General features: G+C 33.7%; 1 protein-coding gene across 1 annotated transcript in view; it reads right to left on the bottom strand.

The window, feature by feature from the left end:
* The window catches only part of LOC111049602 (SH3 and multiple ankyrin repeat domains protein 3), a 293883-nt gene extending 271522 nt beyond the window's left edge, over positions 1-22361 (bottom strand). Inside the window, exon 1 of the mRNA XM_039422937.1 lies at positions 22050-22361. The gene's annotated coding sequence lies outside the window, so the exon portion shown is untranslated. The remainder of the gene's footprint in view (positions 1-22049) is intronic.
* Positions 22362-25356: the final 2995 nt, after the last annotated feature.

Raw genomic sequence — 25356 nt, 5'->3', positions numbered from 1 at the left:
CTGCAGACATTGACAAAATTGACAACTGCTTACACGTGTAGGGGTAAGCATTCCTGACTGGCAATTGGGAGGTACCGGGTTCGATTCCCGGGCTGGCAACTAATTTTTGGATAGTAGTTCTCATCGAATTTCCATCTAGCTGTTAACCCTGTTGTCAATGTCTGCAGTAGCAGAAGTCTTCGGGGTGATTTACAGCATTTATTTAGGATTTTCGTTAATTAATATTTCTATATTAATCAGCATTTGAATAAATGCATTATCTATTTAATTTCATCTGTAAACATAGGTAATAATTATTGAGAAATAATCTAAATAATAAAGGTCACATATTTATGGGTGTTCTATCATAGGTCTTCTATCATGCCATTGGAACAAAATAAAAATTTGTTGAACAAGTTAATAACCAAGTAATTGATTTGGCTTCACAATAAACGTTTATCAGTTTGTAGTCAATATCTCAATAATTGTTAGAGTACCAATTAATGGATAAAAAAGTTATAAAGACGTTTCAAACTGATCATGGATCAAAGTGTCATCCCTTGACTACAAGTATAAAATATAAATTTATTCATTATATTATTCAGAATTACACATTTAATATCTCAATTGTTAACATACCAATCGATAAAACAAAGTTATTAAGACGTTTCAAACTGATCATGGATGAAAGTATCATCATTTGACTACAAGAACAAAATATCAATTTGTTTATTCAATTATTCAGAATTACACAACTTTCAGAAATGTACCACAGAGTCAAGTCCGAAACGGTGCCAATTTTGTAATTCATAAAACAGTCCAAATTTAGTTAGGTAATAATAATAATAATGTAGCTAGGTTATGTGTTACTTTCACATTTTCGAATTACAGACTCCAATATCAAAGACTTCAAAGTAAGCTGGATAAGAGACTGAAGGCCGGTTTCCGGGCTCTGGATTTAGCTAAGTCCTAGACTTTAAACAGCTGGAGTCAGAAAATTGGTTTTCAAAAACGGGGTGTAGTCGCATTCATTGTCATAGTCAGGTTTGAATTAAATTTTGAAATACTAGAAAATTGAACACAAAATAAAATAAAGAGAAAATAGTGTAAAGTTCCAGCTATTTTTAATTATTTAGGAATGGCTAATTTCGTTAGGGGAAAACGTTTCTAATTATAGAAATGAGAAAATAAAAACTACGACTACTGTTATAAAAGCTGCGACTACGCCCCGTTTTGGAAAGCCAATTTTCTGACTCAAGCTGTTTAAAGTCTAGGACTTAGATAGATCCAGAGCTCGGAAACCGGCCCCAAATCTTTCATAAGATTGAGAAACCTCACAAGTTATGAATATAAGATATTGTTATTTCAAGATTGAAAAAACTCATCAAGAGTATGAGTTATGAATAATTATAACCAACCATAAAATAAATTAATCAGTCTGTTACTATTTTCGGCTAAAGTTAGCTACTCAAAATCCAGAACCCTATAATCAGAGTAACGACAGTTTTTCACAATATTATGACCAATTTGAAGGGGCGAATGGTGAGGGATGAAAGATGTGAGGGAGGTAGCAAACAGTATTTCCCTACAGTCTAATGTATTCTCAAAGTTTAACTCGTCCATTACGTAGGAAAAGACGACCGAACTTGCATTTTATCACCGCTCACAACGTTCAAGCCAAAGGAGAGAGTGCTTTTCACTTGGATCCAGTGGCCTATCCTATTTCTCCTCCTCTTCACCTTCTCCTCCTACACTTCTTTGCCTCTTCTTCTTCTCCTCCTCCTCCTCATTTTCCTCCTTCTCCTTCACCATCACCTCCTCCTTCTTCTTCTCCTTCTGCTCTTCCTCCTCCTCCTTCTTCTCCATCTCCTCATTCTTCTTCTCCTTCTCCTCCTCCTCCTCCTCCTCCTCCTCCTCCTCCTCAATCTTCTCCTTCTTCTGCTTCTCCTCCACATCCTCCATCTCCTCCTTCTCCTACTTCTTCTTTTCTTCTTGTTCTCCTTCTGCTCTTCCTCCTCCTCCTTCTTCTTCTTCTTCTTCTTCTTCTTCTTCTCCTCAATCTCCTCCTTCTTCTGCTTCTCCTCCACATTCACCATCTCCTCCTTCTTCTTTTATCTTCTTCTTCTCCTACTGCTCCTTCTTCTTCTTCTTCTTCTTCTTCTTCTTCTCCATTTCCTCATTCTTCTTCTTTTCCTCTTTCCTTTTCTCCTCCTCCTCAATCTCCTCCTTCTGCTTCGCCTCCACATTCTCCATATCCTACTTCTTCTTTTCTTCTTCTGCTCCTTCTGCTCTTCCTCCTCCTACTTCTTCTTTTATTTTTCTTCTCCTCCTCCTCCTTCCACTTCATCTTCTTCATCTCTTATATTCTTCTCCTTCTTCTTATTCTTCTTCTTCTTCTCCGCCTTTCCTTCTTCTTCTTCTTCTTCTTCTTCTTCTCGTTCTTCTCTTTCTTTTTTTTCTTCTTTCTTCTCTTCCACCTCCTATTTCTCTTATCCTATTTTACTCTTTTCTTCCACATCATTCTTCCTCTTCAACCTTCTTTTCGTATGTTCTTCTTCTTTTCCTCCTCCTCCTTCGTCATCTCCTTCTACTCCTCCTCCTCCTTCTTCTTCTTCTTCTTCCTCTTCTTCTTCTTCTTCTTCTTCTCCTCCTCCTCATTCTTCTTCTTTTTCTCATTTTTCTCCTTCTCCTTCTTCATCTTCTTCTTCTTCTTCTTCTTCTCTTCTTCTTCTTCTTCTTCCTTCTTCTTCTTCTTCTTCGTCTTCTTCTTCTTCTTCTTCTTCTTCTTCTTCTCCTCCTCCTCCTTCTTCTTCGTCACCTTTTTCTCCTTCTTCTCCTTCTCCTTCTTCTTCTTCTTCTTCTGTTTCTTCTCACATTTGTTCTTCTCCTTCTCCCTCCACTTCTTCTTCTCCTCCTCCTCCGTCTACTTCTTCTTCCTCCTTTTCTTCTTCTTCACCTCTTCTTCTTCTTCACCTCCTCCTCCACACAACACATAGACACTTAATCCGCCCCGTGGAAACCGGGAAGGGGAGCCAGTAAGCAACCCAAGTACTGTTAGAAGGGGATGAAATTATACTTCCCCTAGCAGAATGGAGCCAGTTACTGGGAGCTGAATCAATACATCAAGAGCAAGCCAGAACCAGTGTGCCTGTGCCTGTGCCCGCCACCTCTGCTCTGCTACAAGTGCAAGTTGACGGCCAAATATGCTGCTGGTGACAAAATCACCTATCAGTTGTTATGCTATTACACTCCTACCATTCATACAACTTTCAAAAGTTCGCACTTCAACACCCCATTCAGTAACTCGAGCACACTAAATGCTAGACATATTGTTTGATGTATATAGACGAGAATGATGAATGGTGCAATTCATCTCCCCCAAAAGTGGCTCACATTATAGAAGTTTCAATCATAGTTGTTACTACTACTAAAGTTCAGAATAGTACTTTACGTAACAAGTCCAGTAACGATAATTTACCGCATAAGTATGATTGTTTCTGCCCGAAATGTAGTTGAGGGCAGAATTATCATACGAATGCGGTAAATACGTTACCGTACAAGTTACGTACAATTTTTTTTCGTCATACTTATCTGAGAAAGAATAATATTGCTGAGAAACAGAAACCATTACCTGCTGCTGCTCGAGCTACTGCATTCTATAAACATGACCTAGCCCGTAGCTCCTAGTTCATAACAGACAGACCCTTCGAGCTAAAATAAAATAATAAAGGCCTAAATTATAAGATTTCAGATGAGTTCTTAAAACTTGAAATTCCTTAAATGAGTTCTTTAATTGTTTGGGTTAGTATATTAATTACTCAGATGTTATTAGGACTCAGTAGAGTCCTAACATAATCGACTGTAAAGAGAACATATGGATCTCTTTACAGTATAGTATGCTGTAATGAAAATCACATGTTTTCTTGTTCTGCAAACAGCTGTTTACCGGCTTGATTTAATCCATGGAGAACAGCTGCAATTGAGTAAGTATGACAAAAATAAATTATTATACTTGTAAGATTATTCTACAGATGTATAATTCCGCCATTTTCTTTCTTACAACGAAGCAAATTAATGCACTATCAATCAAATAAATTGATCCTATATTAAGCGAGCAAATTCTGTATTTTTATATTTATATCTGGCTATTTATGTTCAACGGACCTCGAAAACGGCTCTAACGATTTTCACGAAATTTGGAACATAGTAGGTTTATGATATAAACATTCGATTGCACTGGGTCTCATCCTTGGTGAAAACTCACTGAACGACATTAAAAGGATAATTCATCCTTGGCTGAAACAGCTGTGGATAGTAAAAAAGTGAGTGAGCGAGTGAGTATGCGAAAAATCAAAATACCGCATCCCCGAAATTCATAAGATGACATAAATAGCCAGCTGTGAAATATAAACACGATTATTTTAGAGGATTGTGTTCTGTCTACCAATAAATAAAAATAACGAGCGAAGCTCGGTGCCCCGATATTAGACATTATTGGCAGAGCAATCAATAGATGATAAATAAAGAGCAAATAATTGGTAATTGTTTGAAATTTATAGAACTGTAAATTTAATGATATAAGAATATATATATATATATATTCTTATATCATTAAATTTACAGTTCTATAAATTTCAAAACAAATAACCAATTATTTGCTCTTTATTTATCATCTATTGATTGCTCTGCCAATAATGTCTAATATCGGGGCACCGAGCCGATATATATATATATATATATATAAGAATCAACACTCAAGGCCACTTACAGGATAACCAATCATATTTAACCGTCGTAAAATTACATTACCTAATACAATGGGGACGAATGAAAGAATCAGACGGCAATGCAATCATGACGGTCATAATGCATTTTTATTAAATCAAAATCTAAGTTGTACAAATAGCCTACATCCTATTTATTTTGTATGAATAAGTGGAATTAGAGATTCAGCCGCTAGGCTTCGAAAATTTAGAACTATCTTACATTCGATAATCATATACAGTTTAGTTATTATGGACAATGTAAATGAGAAGAATAAAATGTAACCGATGTGTTAAAAATCCCGATTCTATTTTGAAACAAGATAGTGAAGTAATCTGTCTTATTGAAACGTTTGGTATGGCAATCAAGATTGATGGAAAGTTAGGAAAAGAAATACAGTACCTAACACACAAATATATCTAGTAATTATACGGAAGATAAAAGTTCATAAACTTTCACCATAAAGTTACACCGCAAGTCATGAAAGAAGAAAGCAAGCGAAATTATGGCAAGTTTGTGTTCACAATCCTTGATTTGCGTTTTCAAAAGCCATAATTCAAGACTGAAACTTTTTATCGGCCACCGTTGTAATTGGTTTCACACTGTATTCAAAACAAAAGTACAGACCTGAAGCTGAAAATACAGTGCGATAAAAGAGTTGCTCTAAAGATAGCATGCAGGTAGTGGAAGAGATGTGGCGTGATCCGAACACAATTTCAAATCAACAATGAAGTTGTTCTTTCCGTTGGTTTTCTGGCTGTCATATTGTGGGCGTTATTGTATTAAATTCAGCTCTCAACCTGCCAAGTTTGTGGTTGCAAACCCTCAGCCCAAACCCAGTTAATTGAAGTTGTGTGTACGCTCACCGTAGTTTGGTTAGCCGAGTCTATTTCAAGAGTCTTCCACGGCTCCAGTAAACTGATTAACATAGCACGAGCTTGAATTTCATGATGTGAACCAACTTATTTATTCCATTACTATTCCAGTCAATGAAACTCCACAGCTGAAGTATTTTAGGAACTTTCCAATATTTTACTACTACTCTAATATATTACTACGACTGCTATTAATAATATATGATACATCCAATTCTACCGAACGAATTCATGAACGTTGAATGATATGTAAATTTTCCTTCATTGCTTTCCGTTCACGAATTATCATTCCTCTCATGAATAATATTCATGAATGAATCGTCTAGTCTAAGTTGATAGTCTACTAACTGCACAAACTGATAAGCTCTGATTACTCGTAATATTCAGAAGGATAGTTAGTTTACGAATAGTAGAGAATATTGAACAATATATTATACAAAACCATTTTTTCTAAAAAATCAACATCTACATTTGGTTGATATATTGAATGTTACTGATCCTCACCACTATGTAGTTCAGTTATATCAATGTGTACATTGATGTACACATCAAGATACTTGTATCTTACAATCGTACAAGATACAAGATACTTGTATATTTCCTCTATGGTTATATGTAATATTCTAGAACATTTTCTAGTGCAAATGGTATTCCCTCCTGGAGTAAATTGAAATCCTAACATAATCCGAATTATAATCAGGATTACTGGTTTTAGAAATACTGTACACTATAGGCAAACGAAGTGTTCTTTTATTTTTCCTACAAATCTTCCAAGAACTTAGAAAATTACTGAGATATAGCTACTGTATATATGTTTTCGCCCCACTTGGATGTAAAGAGCTGGTTTACGTGCGTCATATGGAGGCCGAAAGTGATTGTTTTCTGACCAGGCCGGTAAAATTTTTACGGCCCTAGGGCTGTAAAATAACCTTGAAGTCAGCTGATTCTGATTTGATGTGAACGTGTTTACAAAATAGTTTATGAAACGGAATCAGTTTATGCTTCTAGAATTGAATAAAGTTTTTGCAATAAGATACTATCATTTTATTTGGATGAATAAAATACAAATGAGATATTATAAACTATTCAAATTCAATTTTCAGAGTATAATAGAATCTAACCTCAAACCTCCTAGTGAAGCGTTTATCAAGGAACATGGTGGATAAACGGAATCATTTTATGCTTCTAGAATTCAATAAAGTATTCTGTAATAATATACTATCATTTTATTTAAATGAATAAAATACAGATAAGATATATATTATAAACTATTCAAATAATTCGATTTTTAGAGAAGGATAGAACTTCTAACCTAAACTTCCATTGACATTCAGATCACATCAGATTGGCCAAATTTCAAGTGTGCCAAAACAGCTGATCAAAAACTTTTTCAAGTGTGATAAACCAGCTGATCAAAAACTTTTCATTATTTGTGTTTATCATTCAATAATTAAAACATTTATAATAATATCATCTTATTGTCATTTGGAAGAATAAAAAGTATAAACTCAACCTCTTACATAATTGAACATAATCTTTTAGGTTATTTAGACAAATCAGAATAAAAAATAAAAATACTTGGACAATTTCTTGATATTCAGATTACCTCAGATTTGCTAGAGCTATGACCTTCCACTTTTGCTTTTGGAAGTGCTTATAATAGACAATGAGAATAATTTATTATTATTCTCATATATATATATATATTGTTTATTTTTCTGTGTGGCGAAAAAAAACGTTCTCACCATGGGCAAAAATGTTTTTCCGGCTCTCAATCTTTTCTAGTCCTCGGCCTACGGCCTCGGACTTGATAACCGTTTTCGAGCCAGAAAAGTCTCATTTTCGGCCCTAGGTGCGAAATATACTATTACACATTAAATAGAAGTTAACACATACAGTGTAATAATACCCAGTTTAGGCTATTACAATCTACCAAAACTTCTTATATATTTTTAAATAATTTAAAAAATTTGGTGTGGCGCACTCACACAACTTTCCTTGCCGTTATGAAAATTGATCACCTGACGCTAGTGTTCCCGCGCATCTCAAGTCTACTTATAAAAAAAGATCTGAGCCAGCTGGTGACAGGACAATAACGCTGGAGACATACGAGGTCTGCTATCTCTTCATAGTGAATCATTTAATAGAATCAACAGTTGCCAACAGTTTGCAATAATTGGAATACTAACATTTTCTCGAAGTTCGTGCTTATTTTCAATTTTAGGTGAAAATGTTACTGAACATTAATTGTAGAGATTTTTATGCTTAATCTTTTCCACTCAAAATTTTTTGTTTAATTTTTATCTGAAGCCTGATAATCGGGAATCTAAAATCGAACTTTGCATAGATGGGGCGGAGCTCCTGAAATTTTTACAGATATGAGACTTGTGGCAGTTGATAGACATTATCAATGACTATTCCAGGTATAAATTTGATCAGAATCGTTGGAGCCGTTTTTAAGAAAATCTCGAAAACCCCTGTTTTTTGACAACATTTTCGCCATTTTAGCCGCCATCTTGAATTGCATTGGATCGAAATTGTTCGTGTCGGATACTTATAGTGTTAGGACCTTAAGTTCCAAATTTCAAGTCATTCGGTTAATTGGGAGATGAGATATCGTGTACACAGACGCACATACACTCATACACACACACACACACACACACACACACATACAGACCAATACCCAAAAACCACTTTTTTGCACTCAGGGGACCTTGAAACGTATAGTAATTTACAAATTGGGGTACCTTAATTTTTTTTGGAAAGCAATACTTTCCTTACCTATGGTAATAGGGCAAGGAAAGTAAAAACAGCAATTCTGACTTTACAATTTTTGTGGATCAGAGATTTTTTCAAAAATAATTTTTTTTTCGTTTTACTCGTTTATCGTATTGAAGAGCGTAAATTGTATTTTGAAAAGTGAAAGTGACATAGCCAACATTTTGATTTGGACAGTATAGTATAAATTGGAAATTGGACAGTCTTGGGCATGAGCCTGTTGTGCCTTTCCTCATGTTAAGTATTTGTTCACAATGTGATAAATAAATTAAATAAACAAAAATGAACGCAATCAATCAATAGAATTTAGCATAATTGGTTAATGATGGCAGATGTGAATAACCAGGTTTTTCAGTATTTATTTGAAAACTTTCCTTAAATGGTTGGTTGTTCATTTGCATAAATCTTGCCATAAAAGTGCAACAGAAAATCAACTCTGTTTAGATGATATATTCCTATTAAAAGTTTTATAAGCCGCAACGAATAGAGGGGTCCAAATGAATTATTGCAGTTGATTTTGCATGTAAGTGAAGAGGTTGAAAAACGAAAATTTAAACTTATTGCATAAGTAGATCAGGTGAGGAATGTGCGAACAACTCTGCTAAAACTTATTTCACAACACCAATGTGTCACCGAGCGTTACTTCAAAGGAAAATGCGAAAAATGGAAAGTGCAGATAGAATCATGCTAGTGCAGAGCAGAGCATTTTGTAAGGTCATTAATTACGGCGCGAGATACAATCTAAACAACAAATCAAAACGTTCTCCACGGACACCTTGAAAGCAAACCCATAACAAGTTGAAGTAGATCTGTTGGTCACGAATATATTATTACTATAACAAACAACACTAAAACTAAATAGCTTTTAAAAACTGAGTCATGAAAGTGTCTAAAACCACATTTTCTAATGATTCATGTGGCGCTGAATTTGTGCCCTAGAACTTACATAATTTATCGAGAATGTTGAAAATTTTGAAACAAAAAGTAAAATAATCGTAAATTTCTTATCATATCAATAGATAAGTAATAATTTCAGTTAAATACAGTGAAAACACAAAAGAATAATGTTTTATTGAACTCTCAACAATCAGTTAGGGGGAAAATGTGATTTTTAATTTTTTTCTATAAACATATATGGAAATTGTAACATGAATGGAAATTAATAGCTCAGGATCAGGAACAGTTGAAAGAAAAATATGAATGAAGATTCTGTATGCTTGATGTATTGAGATTTTAGACGTATTCATAGAAAAAATATCGCACACAGGCTTTGCCCATGTGAGGAACCTTCTTCAAGTTTTATTGTCAAATTTTATTTATATATAGTTTTATTTTATTTATATTTTATAGTTTTGTATATGTATATTGCATATTGTTAGTACTTTCTAAGAAAAAGAATAAAGATAATTTCAATTTCAAACGGTGAAATAACGATGTTATTGATAATAATAATAATAATTTAAGGAAAGCTTGTACAGTAATTCTACTAAAGTACACTATTCTTTCGTATTTTAATAATTCTTCGAGTATTCGCATGGTATAGTCACGAAACTGATTGACAACGCTTTTCTTACTCTTTTATAGTTGTGTAATGGGGATCAATACCTGCAATATTTCTATAATTACAATTTTATTTATTTTATTCTTATGGCTTTTATCGGTAGAGAGATCCTTTTGGATGTTCTGCCTAGCCGTATTACCCAATGTCATTTCCTATCAACACTCAAGTTTATAGGTTATGTCTTGGGTTCTTCATTTTTCTCACTAAAAATTTGCACTTTCACTACCTGAGTTCCTATTTTATAAATTTTAAAATCAAGAAAACTATTTTCAAACACAAAATCACATTTAAAAAGCAAAAACTATAAAAATTTTGATGATAATATTGAACTGAAAATTTCACATTACAATTTTTTCCATGGCAACCAAAATAATGGGACGAATTACAATAAAAATAGTACGTAAAATATTATTTTAGGCCTGTATATTTTTATATTTCTTTGGACCTAACTCTTGTGTCTCTGTGATATTTTTCATCATATATGAATGAATTAAATATTACAAAACCAGTCGAAAACTCTAAAAGTATAGTTTCTAGCCGGCTGAAGTTTCTTAAGATACATACAGATTTTATGCGCCACTAACACGCAAATTTGACTTTTCATCAGCTGATGCTATTCTTATAAGCCTATATCTGCATTTGTACAGAAACAGTAAGATACATACATACATAATCAACAAATGAAAATCGAAATTCGCGTGTGTTTGTGGCGCATAAGTATGTAAGCATCTTTAGACGTATTTGGGATAATACAAAGTAGTTGATAGTTTAAGAAATGTCTGGGAAAGAGACCTACTATCAAAAATGTTGGAGCACCGTGCATGGGAACTTGGAGACAGGCCGAGTCAGGAGAGATGTTTAATAACACTTCGCATAATTTCCGGCAATCTGTTTTGGAAATGCTTGCAGCGCTGTGGGACTTTAAATCGTGCGGACTTTATAAACTATTCGAGCTAGGAATGAATGGGGCCAAATCACGCGAGCAACATGCACTAAACGCACGATTGATTGGCGGCAAAAATGAAATAAAAATCATCCTTAATCGGCTACAAGTTTTTTCACTACACACAGACCGTTAATGCTAAATATCAATGCTCTAGCTGGCAACTCGATGAAAGGGCATGTGTATAAATTGGTATTGATAGATTATATAGACTATACTGATAGATTGGTATTGATAGATGAGTGGACTATGATGTAGCCATCCTCCACGGATGGGAGCGTAGCGTAGCGCACCCTTGAACCTCTGTCAATAAATCAGACGTCACTGAAATTGGTGGGCTGGTTGCTGGTTGGGCATCAATTCTACAACTTTATGCAAATTGAATACTGGAAGGACATATCAGCGAACAACTGCTTAGGGAAGTGTTCCAAGAGATGAATGAATGAATATTGGTTCAAGACATTAGACCCATGAAGACGATATCATGTACCAAGTACCATGATAATGCTACAGTAATAAAACTAATCCGAATATAATTGAACACTTTAGTGCCGGTTGCACAAAAGCCGGTTAAATTTTTAATCGTGGTTAATTCCAGAAGCCGTCTTTTCAAAAAAGAATTCTCTGATTGGTTCTCGTGAAATTAATCGGCTTTTGTGCAACCGAGCCTCAGTCGTGTGGAATCGTATGATTTAAAAATGGAATCATATAGCACTGCCCAAAAAAATTAAACCAGAATAAACTTGGAATTCAATATATCAATGCTATACTTTTCCTATGACACACATCAAGAATCCAAATTCAATTATAAACTTTGTTGTTTCCATGTAAAACAATAGAAAGAGAACAGTTTGGGTGTTGCCTATTTTCATCCCATTGTTCTTGGTTTCAGCCTATTTTTTAGCATTTAGTTTACTTAGATCAACGATTGGAATGAGAGTAGTAATATTCAACTTGAATCAGGTATAAGGGCTGCTACAGGTTAAGTACATTTTCGATACATGGAGCAAATTTTATTATTATTTACGATGCAAATGACACTGTTGTAATAAAATTGGTGGATAGAATAATAAAATAGTCATTGTGCTATTTCTCTTCCAAATTTATAGGTGATGACACAGTCCAAGCTAAGGTTAGAATTTCACGTGTACAATTTCTATACAATTTTAGTCCAAAATAAACATGGAAACTAAATTAAACCAAATCAATAAAAAAATTCAAATTCAAATTTTATTCAATCCAATTCACAATATTTACTAATTATGAGAAAAAATAATACAGCTTAACAATATTAGAGTAATAAGTTAATATTTTATAAAGTACATAAAAGTCTAATTTATTAAACAATAACATCATGCTAAACCAGGATTAATTTGTGAATTTGGATAGAAAAATACTGCTTGCTGAGAGAACAAAACTCTACGTCTGCGAGCAGGAATGAATATCTGATAATTTATGTATAGAGAAGTAGAAAAATATAAAAAGAAGAAAGAAAGAAAAATTAGCAACCAATCACTCACACACTCACACTAACCATGCTCACTCTCCAATTCCAGCTCATTTAGCCAATGCATAGCCATCATTATCAGAGTATTTCAACTAAGAAACCACATTGAATAAGGTCTCTAGATAGTCAGGCATAAGACCTCTAAGCCATCCAAGAACTTTTGTTTTAAAAACAAGTCGATTTTGTGTTCTCTTAATTTCAAGAGGATATTGTTAACATCTTTAACATTTTAAAGATTCATCATTCATCAATTTAAATTTTGACAAATAAATTTTGCACAAACTTAGCCAAATTTCACATTAAAATGAATTTAATCACGATATTAATAATCTCGAATGATAATAAGAATCTCAACTATGAAGGGTAAGGCATGTTTCACTTAGATGGAAGTCTCATACAAATTCTTTGATGATTTTTTAATGGACAGCGAAAGGAATTAAAGGAAGCAATCGACAAACTTCTACCTGGTCCTGGATAAGGGGTTTCTTGAAGAAATAATGTCCATGTAATCCAAGCATGTTTCACTTAGATGGAAGTCTCATACAAATTCTTTGATGATTTTTTAATGGACAGCGAAAGGAATTAAAGGAAGCAATCGACAAACTTCTACCTGGTCCTGGATAAGGGGTTTTCTTGAAGAAATAATGTCCATGTAATCCAGGCATGTTTCACTTAGATGGAAGTCTCTTACAAATTCTTTGATGATTTTTTAATGGACAGCGAAAGGAATTAAAGGAAGCAATCGACAAACTTCTACCTGGTCCTGGATAAGGGGTTTTCTTGAAGAAATAATTTCCATGTAATCCAGGAATGTTTCACTTAGATGGAAGTCTCATACAAATTCTTAGATGATTTTCTAATGGACAGCAAAAGGAATTAAAGGAAGCAATCGACAAACTTCTACCTGGTCCTGGATAAGGGGTTTTCTTGAAGAAATAATGTCCATGTAATCCAGGCATGTTTCACTTAGATGGAAGTCTCATTCAAAATCCTTTAATAATTTTCTAATGGACAGCGAAAGGAATTAAAGGAAGCAATCGACAAACTTCTACCTGGTCCTGGATAAGGGGTTTTCTTGAAGAAATAATGTCCATGTAATCCAGGCATGTTTCACTTAGATGGAAGTCTCATTCAAAATCCTTTAATAATTTTCTAATGGACAGCGAAAGGAATTAAAGGAAGCAATCGACAAAATTCTACCTGGTCCTGGATAAGGGGTTTTCTTGAAGAAATAATGTCCATGTAATCCAAGCATGTTTCACTTACATGGAAGTCTCATACAAATTCTTTGATCATTTTTTAATGGACAGCGAAAGGAATTAAAGGAAGTAATCGACAAACTTCTACCTGGTCCTGGATAATGGGTTTTCTTGGAGAAATAATTTCCATGTAATCCAGGCATGTTTCACTTAGATGGAAGTCTCATAAAAATTATTTGATGATTTTTTAATGCACAGCGAAAGGAATTAAAGGAAGCAATCGACAAACTTCTACCTGGTCCTGGATAATGGGTTTCTTGAAGAAATAATGTCGATGTAATCCAACTGAATTGAACTGTACTAAACCAAATCAATATTAGATTCAATATAGAAAACATAATTTCGAACAATATGTAAGCTCACTTACCCAATGTATTTGCACCCCCACTCTAAATTTGATTGTATCACTACTACACCTGCTCTAGAACATGGGTTTCCCATAGTTGAGTAGGTTAATTTCCGAAAAAATGCAATTTATTTATATTTGTAGTAAATTTCATATATTGTATTTTCGAATATTATGTACATTTTATTGATTAGATTGTTTATTTGTATATTGATGGAAATAAAATTTATTTGTATTGTATTGTAATAAAATTGTAACTTATGTACCAATCTAGTCTGCCCCTCACACTCATGGTAACTAGTCCAGGAGTTGAGAGGAGTGAGTGAGATGCTGTAACACCTCATCAGATTTCCAGGCTGGGATTGTTTTTGTCACGAAAAAGAAAGAAGAAGAGCAACCACGAGACACGCAAGCCTTTCGATCCGCATTATTTAACCGACGCACCATTTAAACATTGACCAGCCTTCACCTCAGCTCACATCAAGAGCCTCTCACAACCGTCTTCTGCACGAACCATTTAATCTACTTCAGCGAACTAGATGCAAACCACCGGTTTCAACAGAACTGCAGCAATAATGGGTGGAAGTCTCTCAGGGGCGCCATTTAGGGGGGGGGGGCTTGGCCACGGCAGGGGGTGTCTAAGCCCCCCCCCTAGGATCAGATGAATAATGAAAATGCGGGTCCATCTACACGAATCCTTAGAATTCCATACTGATTTGATACTTATCTCTTTTCTGTATAGGGCTACTTGTAATATAAATATAAAGAAAATAAAAATCTCAGTACCCTTTTTTTGAAATATTTTATCACAACATGTTTCGGTCATTTATGCAATTTTCAAGTGATATGAATTAAATAAATACTACTGGAAGATTCTTATTTTGATCATATGTTAGTGTATTCATAATGTATTTATGAACTAGGACTGTAAATTTTGGGTTTAAATTCGCATGATTCTATCAAAAATGGGGTTATTGGTGTCTAATTGGATTAAGTTTATTATTTTATCTCTGTTTAATTTTGCTGCTTTATAAATAATATGAAATTCTTCTTTGACATTCAAAGAATACACTAATATATGGTCAAAATAAGAATCTTCCAGTAGTATTTATTTATTTAATTCATATCACTTGAAAATGGCATAAATGACCAAAACATGTTGTGATAAAATATTTCAAAAAAAGGGTACTGAGATTTTTATTTTCTTTATATTTTTTGATACTTTTTTAAACAGCAGTAGTATAATTCCTTCTACAGTATCAACAATGTAGCAAAATTGCCTTGAAGGTATGGGTACGGAGTAATAAAGAATATATTTTTCTCTGTGGTATAGTTGAAGCTTAAATATAGAATGGGTACAATTATTGATGAGGGCACAATAAGTGAGTTATTGCATAAATTTCAACGTGAGAATTAACAAGTTGCAAGATGTCACAGTGAAAGCAAAAGAAAGGGCACAATCAATAATGTATGTACAGAGTTGGTGAGAATTATGGGAACAGCTTAATGTTTCTTTATCTTTCTAACTGAAAGTTATTTTCCAATTAGAATAAGATCCCCAATGAAATTGTTGGAATTGTCATTGTAAAAGAAAAATTAATCTTTTTCCATGATTTTTAGGAAATCTGTTTCAGTGTATTCCTACTTTAGGGCCTCTCTGTAGGCCTATATTTCTAATAAATTCTTCATGATTAACTAATAATGTAGGCCTATATGCTTTTATTGATACGTCAACCACATTTGTATAAAACTGGAGAAAATGAAGCATATAACATCTTCGAATGTAACATTTCTGGGGAAACCCAGGACCCTCTATCCTTTGGGCTTATTCCTCCCCCCCTCATACCTCTTGGTTTTTTGCCCCCCCCCACCCCACCCCTAGCAGTTTGGTTCAATGGCGCCACTGAAGTCTCTCAACTTCGTTCAACCACTATTCGTAATTGTGGAAGGAGTACCCGATCAAATTTCAATGTACAACGTCCCTCTACCAATTGTACTACACATGAAATCGTAACAAGAACCACAGTGCATTGTTTCCCGTCTAGTACGTTCCTAGTGATCATTCCAAACAAGCCAAGAGGCATTTACACTCCCACTATTACATCATTCAACTGCCTACTCGCATACTAATCTGACAATAACATCGCACGTTCCACAGCACACATTCGAGTCAACACATTCAACGCCTATTTGTGGAATTTAAATTGGAAAAGATTCAATTAACATCATAATATAAGAGTGTTGGAATGAGATAGAGTCTCAATTTTCAATAACCTATTTCGAAAAATTTTTTGCACAGATATGGCTTATGTCATAGTATGTAGGCCTAATCATGGTCATGTATTTTTTAGAAATATTTTACAAACATTTTACTATCAACATAGGCTACTAGGTTCGTAGTCAGTTATGTTATAATGCTATTATATTTTAAATTTTATTGCTGCCTATAACATATATGTATTGTTTTTGTTTTTTGAGGAATAAACAGTTTGATTTGATTTGAGCTTCAATCTCGTGAAGGTTACTTATATCTTAGTGGTCAAATACAAGCGAAAACATACACCAACTTGGCAAATTTATAGATGAAAATGTGGATTTTACCACATGAGAAACGGTTTCAATCGTCAATGAGTATAAAAAGCTGTGAGCTTAAAGTTTCAGATATTACAGCTTTCACAAACTATCAAGGATCTTGAAATATATAAAGAGGAATGGATTTACCCTTATCACAACTAGGTTGCATTGCAGACTAAAGTTTTATGGGCCAGGCAATGATGTGATTTGGTTCGAATAAGCTGGAAGTATTAATAAACTATTGCAAACTGAGGTTTTATGGACCAGACAATGATGTGATTTGATTAGAATAAGCTGGAAGTATTAATAAACTGAGGCAAAACTGGGCACAATATATTGGTTATTCATTAAAAAATATGATTCAGTCTTCATGAGACCAATCAAGTAATATTTTTATGAGTTTAGGGAATGAGAATGAATCTGTAGCGTTCAAAGAATCAATGGTATTAGTTAGGATTTGTTCTACCCTTTTTTAAATCATTATTTTTTTATTTTCAGGGAGATACGATACCATAGCGAATGTAGACCATAAAACTATATTGAGCTATAACCACACATACAAATAAATGAACCCGTGAAAAATGAATAAGTGGTTTTTCATGAGAGATTTGTACGGTAATTGATGTGCGGTGGTGGTTGAAACACAATTTATGCAAATGAGAAGAACAAATGGCCATTTGTTGATATTTGAGTGGGCTGCTGCTGACTGCAAAAGCGTTCTGATCCCCGTATACGCCCAACCAGCACAGCTCAACAAAGTTGATAACATTTCGTAGTGGAATGACAGGTATGGCGAGCGAGCAGTTGCATTAATTTTCATACTCATTTGCAAAGAAACAATGGCAGCATTTCTGGTTATAGTAAAGAAGCATCTTATTTGGATAAAAAACAAGTTGAAGAATTTCTGGAGTAACTTTCAAACTTATGTAAACCATGTTTGTGTGCTTGTAGTATTGGCCGGCTCATACTGTATATTAAAATGCCGTTACGCAACCGATAGAACTGGTCTGCTGTGCCAGTCTGCCAGTGTGTCTGTCTGTCCTCTGCCGTACACTCTGCAGACCTGCACCGTACTGGCCGCGTACGCAACACTACACGTCTCAGGAGATGAAAACGTTCAAATGCTCATTGGAGTAAAACATTAATTTCACGATTCTAATGATTATTGAATAAAAATACTAAGAAATTGTCAAATAATGATTCAAATCATTGTAATCTATTTTTTTGTCATTACTTCTATTAAAACTAGTCACTAGGACTAACCATTAATTTTGTACTCTTATTTCTTATCCTAAACTAGTAGTTCTGTGAACTGTAGACCTCGCGCAGTATTCTCATCCACAAGTACCTGATTGAAACTATAGACCTTATGGAAATACAGAAATAGACTGGCTTCTTCACACATCTGTGTATTCACTTGTCAGCTGATTTATGATGAATAATTTTATTCTATAGTCTGATTTTAACTCTAACATTGGCGTATGAAGGAGGCTCCTTTTTTCCTTTTATATTATCCTTGAAATGCAAAATTTCCAAAAACCTTGTATATACGTCGACGCGCAATTAAAAAAGGAACATACCTGTCAAATTTCATGAAAATCTATTACCGCGTTTCGCCGTAAATGCGCAACATATAAACATTTAAACATTAAGAGAAATGCCAAACCGTCGACTTGAATCTTAGACCTCACTTCGCTCGGTCAAATATTAATTGTAATCTAATGATTTCATTATTCTAATGATCAAGTTCAACACTGTCGAAGGCTCAAAGGACAATTTTCATTAAAAATTATTATCTAGATTGTGGGTTATTTAAGAGCCATCTCAGATTCTCCGTGACCCTACTTTTTAACATTGTCATAATTATATCAGAGTTCTGATTCAAAATTACCATACATCGAAAATCTAGGGCCCGGTTTCTAGGACATTCATTAAATCTAATGAACCATTAAATCTGTTGTAAGTGCAAGTCCAAAACAACATTCAAACAGAGCTGTACAAACTTAAAAGAGAATCTAATCATTCAAGTTTAGCAGGGATTGTTAGTGAGTGATAAGGTACAGAAAGACAGGTTGACAGTTGTCCCCTTCTTGCTATTTGGGCACAACATGGCAAAAGTCAAATAATCATTAGAACATTTGAATTATCATTGCATATTGAGTAGACAGGAAATCAAGATTTCATGATTTTGAAACTGATTCACAGGCATTATCACCCAAGAAACTATAGTTATTCACCTAAATTGTAATTTTGTAATAAAAAACTTTCAAGGTAAATAACTGCAATAAATAAATAAGCTTTATTGACATTCTTTACAGAACAAAAGCCTCTCAAATGACTGCAATAAGGAGATGTGAATTTTATGGTCCACTTAGCATCATTCATCCTTGAGCAAACGAAGTTAATCTTCTTATTAATTTGAGTAAGGATGAATAAGAAGACCTGATATTGAATTGGTCTAGAATGAGAAGTTTAAAATATAAGGAAATTATTGAGGGACGCTCAGAACAGAATGTTAATGTTTCAAGGTATTTATTGCTTTACACCTTTATACCTTCTTCTTCATCCATTACCCACAATTGTAGGATTGATGGCGTCATATCATGAATAAAAAAATATTACAAAAAACACTAAAACGACAGTGATCAAGTTCAGATTAAAAAAAAAATTATATCATATGAGGAGGCTCTTCAACATAATGGCACTTTAGCCTGATAATATTTGAGACAGGACATCATTCACATATTCCTGGACGATATGCTTCTGCTACGGGGCAGAAACATTTTTTGTATCAAGATGAAGAAAGTATTATTTGCGTTACGGTACCGTATCATATTTACACCTTACAAATTGATTTAATTCAGATATAAATTGAACAATATTTGTTTCATATTGGTAGTAAGAAGGATTGTAATATATGCATAAATATATTTTTTTGGGGAAAAGAAAACTTGACTGCATGTAGGCCTACTTGTAATGGGATTATTAAAATGCTTTGTAATTGGTATTCGTATAGGTTAATTCTTGTTTAGTGCAATTTTGGGAGATCAGAAACTGTTCATTAAATGAAGCATCTTACCTAATCAATAATCTTATTTCATCCAATAAAACATGAAATAGTAAAATTGAATCTTGAAGGAAAACGGAAGTAGAATAACGGAAAAATTGTGATACCAATTGTGTAGTGAATAATTGTACATTATTCAATAACAATATCACTTTATTTGAACTAGGAAAAGTAGATAGATATATATGGAAAATTCTCGTCAATACTATATTTTAGTGTGTAGTTATGTCATTGAATGTCAAACTACACTATAAACACAGACTAACAATAATACATATTTTACCAAATGAAATGCATATTTGGATGGTTATGGAATGAATTGTTTCTATTTGGAAATTCAAGGCTGAAATTATTTTGCAATAGTTCTGATTTCAACTGTTGCAATGAATTGGAAATTAGCACGAAGGAATGACACTGTTATCTAACTCTCAAACAATAATAACGTGATTTATCAAACGGTAAGCTTGATAAAGCGGATTGCTGATGATAACTTTGGACAAATGGACATCACAGGAATATTTTTTCAATTTTCAACTTGATTTCTTCATTTTCAAAGTCCAAGTACAGTAGAATTAGACCTACGAAACTCGATGCAACGATGTAACTTACACACAATATTATTAACTTCTAGCACAGAGTAAAATCCAAAGTGTTCCTTCTTATCTGTACTTCTAGTAGAACCGCTGGTTCAATAAAATGTATTTCGTCCTAAGCAGTAGGAAGTAAATTGGATTGCAGAAAATTTCGAATCCATGCAATAGGGATAGCTAATTATTATTCATTCATTTAATTAGGACCACAGTTCATTTAAAGGCCCTAGTTTAAATCTAAAGCGATATGATGTGTCCAACGTTAGTAGACAGAGTCTGTCTACTAACTTTGATATGTGTCTACGATATTGCTTTGTAGTAGATGTTCTAATCTAATCATCACGTTTATCAGTTATGAAAATTGAATATTAGGCTTTTCTGATGAATGTAATCTTTTACCTATTCGAATACAATACGGTAAGCTATTAGCTACGGTATAGGCTACTAAAATGTAGGCTACTTGGAAATTTCAATTCGAAATGTATTAACGATAATTATAAAAATGTTATTTTTAACAAATAGTATTATTAGTAGCCTATTAGTGAACACTGAGATATACTCATTTATATATCTATATCTAGGTTAGCCTCGATGCTGTAAGAAACAATAAGTCACGTTACGGTACCTACTACTTTAAACAAAAATTTAAAAATCTTAGCCAATTTCAATAGGTACCTAGTTAAGAAATTGATAGACTCTAGATCCTAGAGGAATCTTTACAGTTGGGAGATTGTGATTACGATAATAAACTTATAAGATGTTAAATGGAATCGATCAATTCCTTATTAATTTGTACATTAAAAATAATCACGTGGAGGAAAGGCACTTAAAACTTAGACAAGTTTTTGTGTGAAGATGGTTCTTATGTGACTGTTCCAAGAAAAAAAGTAAAACTATGTGCTGGTGCCTTCCCTACAATTTTTCCAAATCAACCTTCTTACAACACAATTAAATCGTGTGTAAAGGTATTAGGCAATATATTTCCAAACAATTACTGCAACATGAAGAATATTAATCAGTTGCCCCAGCAAGCAAAGTCGCAAAAATTAAGAACATTGAATTCTTAGGCTAAAATAAAATACCGATAAATATGTAACGATAATTAAGGCTATGTGCATGTGAATTGCACTTGAATGCATGAGAATAAATAAATAAAACTATCTAGAGTTCTGTCATCAATAAATCCTGTAGACTAGAGATAAAGAGAAGGTGACGAATAAGAAGATTGTCGATTAAAGAGAGAAGAATTAATTTCTCTACAACTATTTTCCTTCAATATAACAAAATGAGAATTTGTATTGATGAAAAATCTGGAGTGGACGTAGTTGATTGGTTTAGACGCTTGCTTAGTAAACCAGAGGCCCCGGGTTCAAATCTCAGCGTGGTCAGATATTTTTCTCGGGTTACTCCCCCGTGTTTCGGATTACACCTGACCTGAGTCAGCCGAGTAACTCAGCATTCATTCATTTAACTAAAACTGTAAGTTAAGCGAGAGTACGCCTATCTGAAACTATCAATAATAAATTGACATCTAATAATAAAGTTATTTCTTATCAAGCCAACTTCTTGTGCTTGAGCTCAAAATTGGCATGAATGGGCTGGAAATGTTGATTGGTCAATGTATCAGATTGTTACTGCCACAAAAAATGCAGAAGCTGCAAAAAAATGAACATTTTTGCGGCCATCTGGTTGTTGAGAAGAATGTAACTCTAAGAAAAAATAGTTTTTGGAAGTTTTAATTGTTCAATTATGTCGATGAATAATACGACTTTGTTTTAACCGATTCTAATAGACTGTACTCACCTTATAATTCCATGTTTTGAGAAAATTTACTCCTCCTGCAACTTTGGTGAGAGTTCAACGAAACAGTAAATCCAATTCCCAAACTGAGCCGATCACAAGATGCCAAAACACAGAACACACTTCACACAAGTACTTAAGACGATAGAATCAATCGATTCAACTCCGATTTTCAACCTCAAGATAGATTTTCCAAGATGAATGTAGAAAATGAGATGAATCAAAACTCACACCGTCCGCTACTAGCCTACTTTGACACTACACAGCAAGGCGCAGACAGTGACAGCACAACTGAACTGAACTGTGAACTGCACTAAACAGAAACAGTGATGCTACATAGCCACTCGCATTCCCGGCTAGCATAGAAAATTTCCCACTACGGTGACAAAATTCCCTTCAGCATGACAGCCTGCTCGGAGACCGTGCATAATATTCCCTCCAGCTCCAGCTCCATAACAATTCAAATTACAGCTTCAGAACAGCAATTAAGCCATGAGATGATAATCAATCAAAGCAAAAACTGATATCCAAACCCAAAATCAGCAGAACTGTTTCATATTGCAAAGAATCGCCTCTCTTATCACAACCAAAGAAAAACAGAATGTTTTTCGCATACGGTATTGAATTTATCATCTAATTAGCTCAATAAGTACGGTACCAGTTATAGAAAATTGAACTAAAATCAATTGATTTTAACAATAATTGGTCTAACTCAAACAGTGGTCGAGTGGTTTATACGCTGTTTTCTAAAATATTCATGTGAACATGTGCGCAATGACTCTATAGTCAGGTCCACGTTATAATGGCAGTGTTTGATTAGCAATGGTATTGGTATCCTTGCCTATCATTCAACAAAGCGGATAGCGCTATCTCTCTCTCGCTTTGCTCTGTTGACAGATCGGCTTTTAACAATGTAGAATTAATAATCATGTAATTATGGAGATTCATTTTGAAATTATTGAAAAATATGATTTATTGTTTAATAAAAAATATAATTGATTATCTAAAGCGAGAATGAACAGTTGATATCACATCAATAAACCTGTATCAGCTACAGTCAAGAAGGCATAGACAAGACAGAGAGGATCGACAACGTTGTTCTCCTATCTTTCTCCACTGCCATTATAACGTGGACCTCACTATAGACTAGTCCAAGGAGTTGGTAGGAAATTATTAATGCTTTTGGTATTCACTCTAATATATATAGAGAAATATATAGGGATACGTTTTCATAAGGGTGTTGGTTGAATGATAGGTTTTGGGGAAAGAAGGACATTAATTTATAAGTGAAGTCCATGTTATAATAGCAGTGGATAAAGATAGAAAAATAGCGATGCTGATTCTATAATAATAATAATAATAATAAATATTTTATTGCATAAAAACTGTACATTACAGATATGGCAAACGTCAAATTATTATAAAACAAATAAAATACATGAAAATGATCAATGTCACAAAGTACAAAACACAAAAGTACAATAAGTTATCACAGCTATTAATTGATAAGTACACAATATTATTGAAATGTATCCACTAATTATTCATGTATTCCTTTATGGAATAGAAGCCACCATTCAATAAATATTTCTTCAAGTGGGCTTTAAATACATTTTTATTTGTTTTAACAGATTTTATTTCATTTGGGAGCCTATTGTAAAAAAATATTCCTTGATAAAATGGATTTTTCTTTGCTATTGCTAAATTAACATTAGGTAAATGATAGTTATTAGCTGTTCTTGTTCTATGACTGTGGATATTGCTATTAGTGGGTAGAAAATTATTATCAACGGTGCTAAGGATAGTCTTATATATGAACAAAGATGGAAATGTGAGAATACTTTCAATTTTAAAATAATCTCGGCAGGACTGATATCTCGTCAGTTTACACATACATCTAATGGCTTTTTTTTGTAAAGTGAATATTTTTCTTACATTTCTTTCAGAAGAATTGCCCCAAATTATTACTCCATATCTCAGATGACATTCAAATAAAGCAAAATATATGCATTTAAGTATATTGAAAGTACAATAGCGGGATAGTGTTCTTAAAATAAAAATCACTGAACTTAGTTTAGAACAAGTATGATCTGTATGATCCACATGAGATTGCCAGTTAAGACTAGAATCCAGATGAATACCTAAAAATTTACACACTTCAACCTCTGAAACGAACTCATCATCCAGCAATAAACCAATACAACATACACTATTTGAAAAGGTCATTCTCTGAATTAATTAATTATATTTCTACACTGTCAAAAACATAATTGGCATCGTTGTGGACCTAGAAATGGATAGTACCACCGGCTTTGTCAAATGATAGACAAGGATAGCAAAACCAAAGTTGATCAAATACTGTCATTATAACGTGGACCTCACTATAGTAACTTATTGTTTTCGGGGAAAGGAGTGCTGTAATTTTTTGTGCGGGGTCAGGACGGGATACGTTACGCCACTAGGTTTTGTTGGAAGAAATTGATAACCATTTTAATAAATCACTTTGTGGAATGCATGTAAATAATATAACGGTATTCAATTAAATTGAAAACAAAAACGTATCAAAATTCAAACCTTTACGTAAGTAAAGTAATCTAGAATAGCAATTAGCTTGTTGAAAAATTTTTTACATTATTTTTCAATATAGGCCCTATACGGTACGTTAAGTTCAAAGAATAAATAAAATATGAAAATTATTTCAATAGGCCTATTCCAATAGTTATAACAATTTTTATAGAATAAAAAGTCCATGATTCATCGTTATACCGAGTTACCGTACTATAATGGCAATGTATTCCCATCAACATTGTTGTGAGAATTTCAAATAACTGCGGGTTCTAATACAGTGCTGACAACGTTCTGTAATGTTCGAAATTTCCCTGCGCCATCTTACATCAAATTTTCACCTTTTAATATTATTAAAATTACAACATTCAATTTACACACCAGAAGAAAACAATTGAGTTTTGTTCGACAATTAGTGTATAACTGCCATTTGAAATTATTCATACTTCACTGCTCAACTCTGTATAAATCTGGATTCCCAGACACCTGTAACAGGCACCTGTAAGATATGATTTCCATGATTGGAGTGTTCCCACTCAGTACGACCTAGCGAGTATGAATAATCCCATTTGAACGTATGGGAATGATATTTTCACTGTAGCCTATCGGTCACTTTCACTGATGCGTGGAAATCCAGCTTTAATAGACTAATATAGACACATTGATATACGTAACTAATAAGTAAACAGGTTGTTGAATATATATGATATAAAATTGATCAAGAATTAATAGTTGCCAAGATCAC

Source organism: Nilaparvata lugens, chromosome 3 (assembly GCF_014356525.2).
Source record: "Nilaparvata lugens isolate BPH chromosome 3, ASM1435652v1, whole genome shotgun sequence".
Classification (NCBI taxonomy): Eukaryota; Metazoa; Arthropoda; class Insecta; order Hemiptera; family Delphacidae; genus Nilaparvata; species Nilaparvata lugens.
Note: the sequence above shows the minus strand (reverse complement) of the source record. Positions and strands in the feature narration are given on the sequence as shown.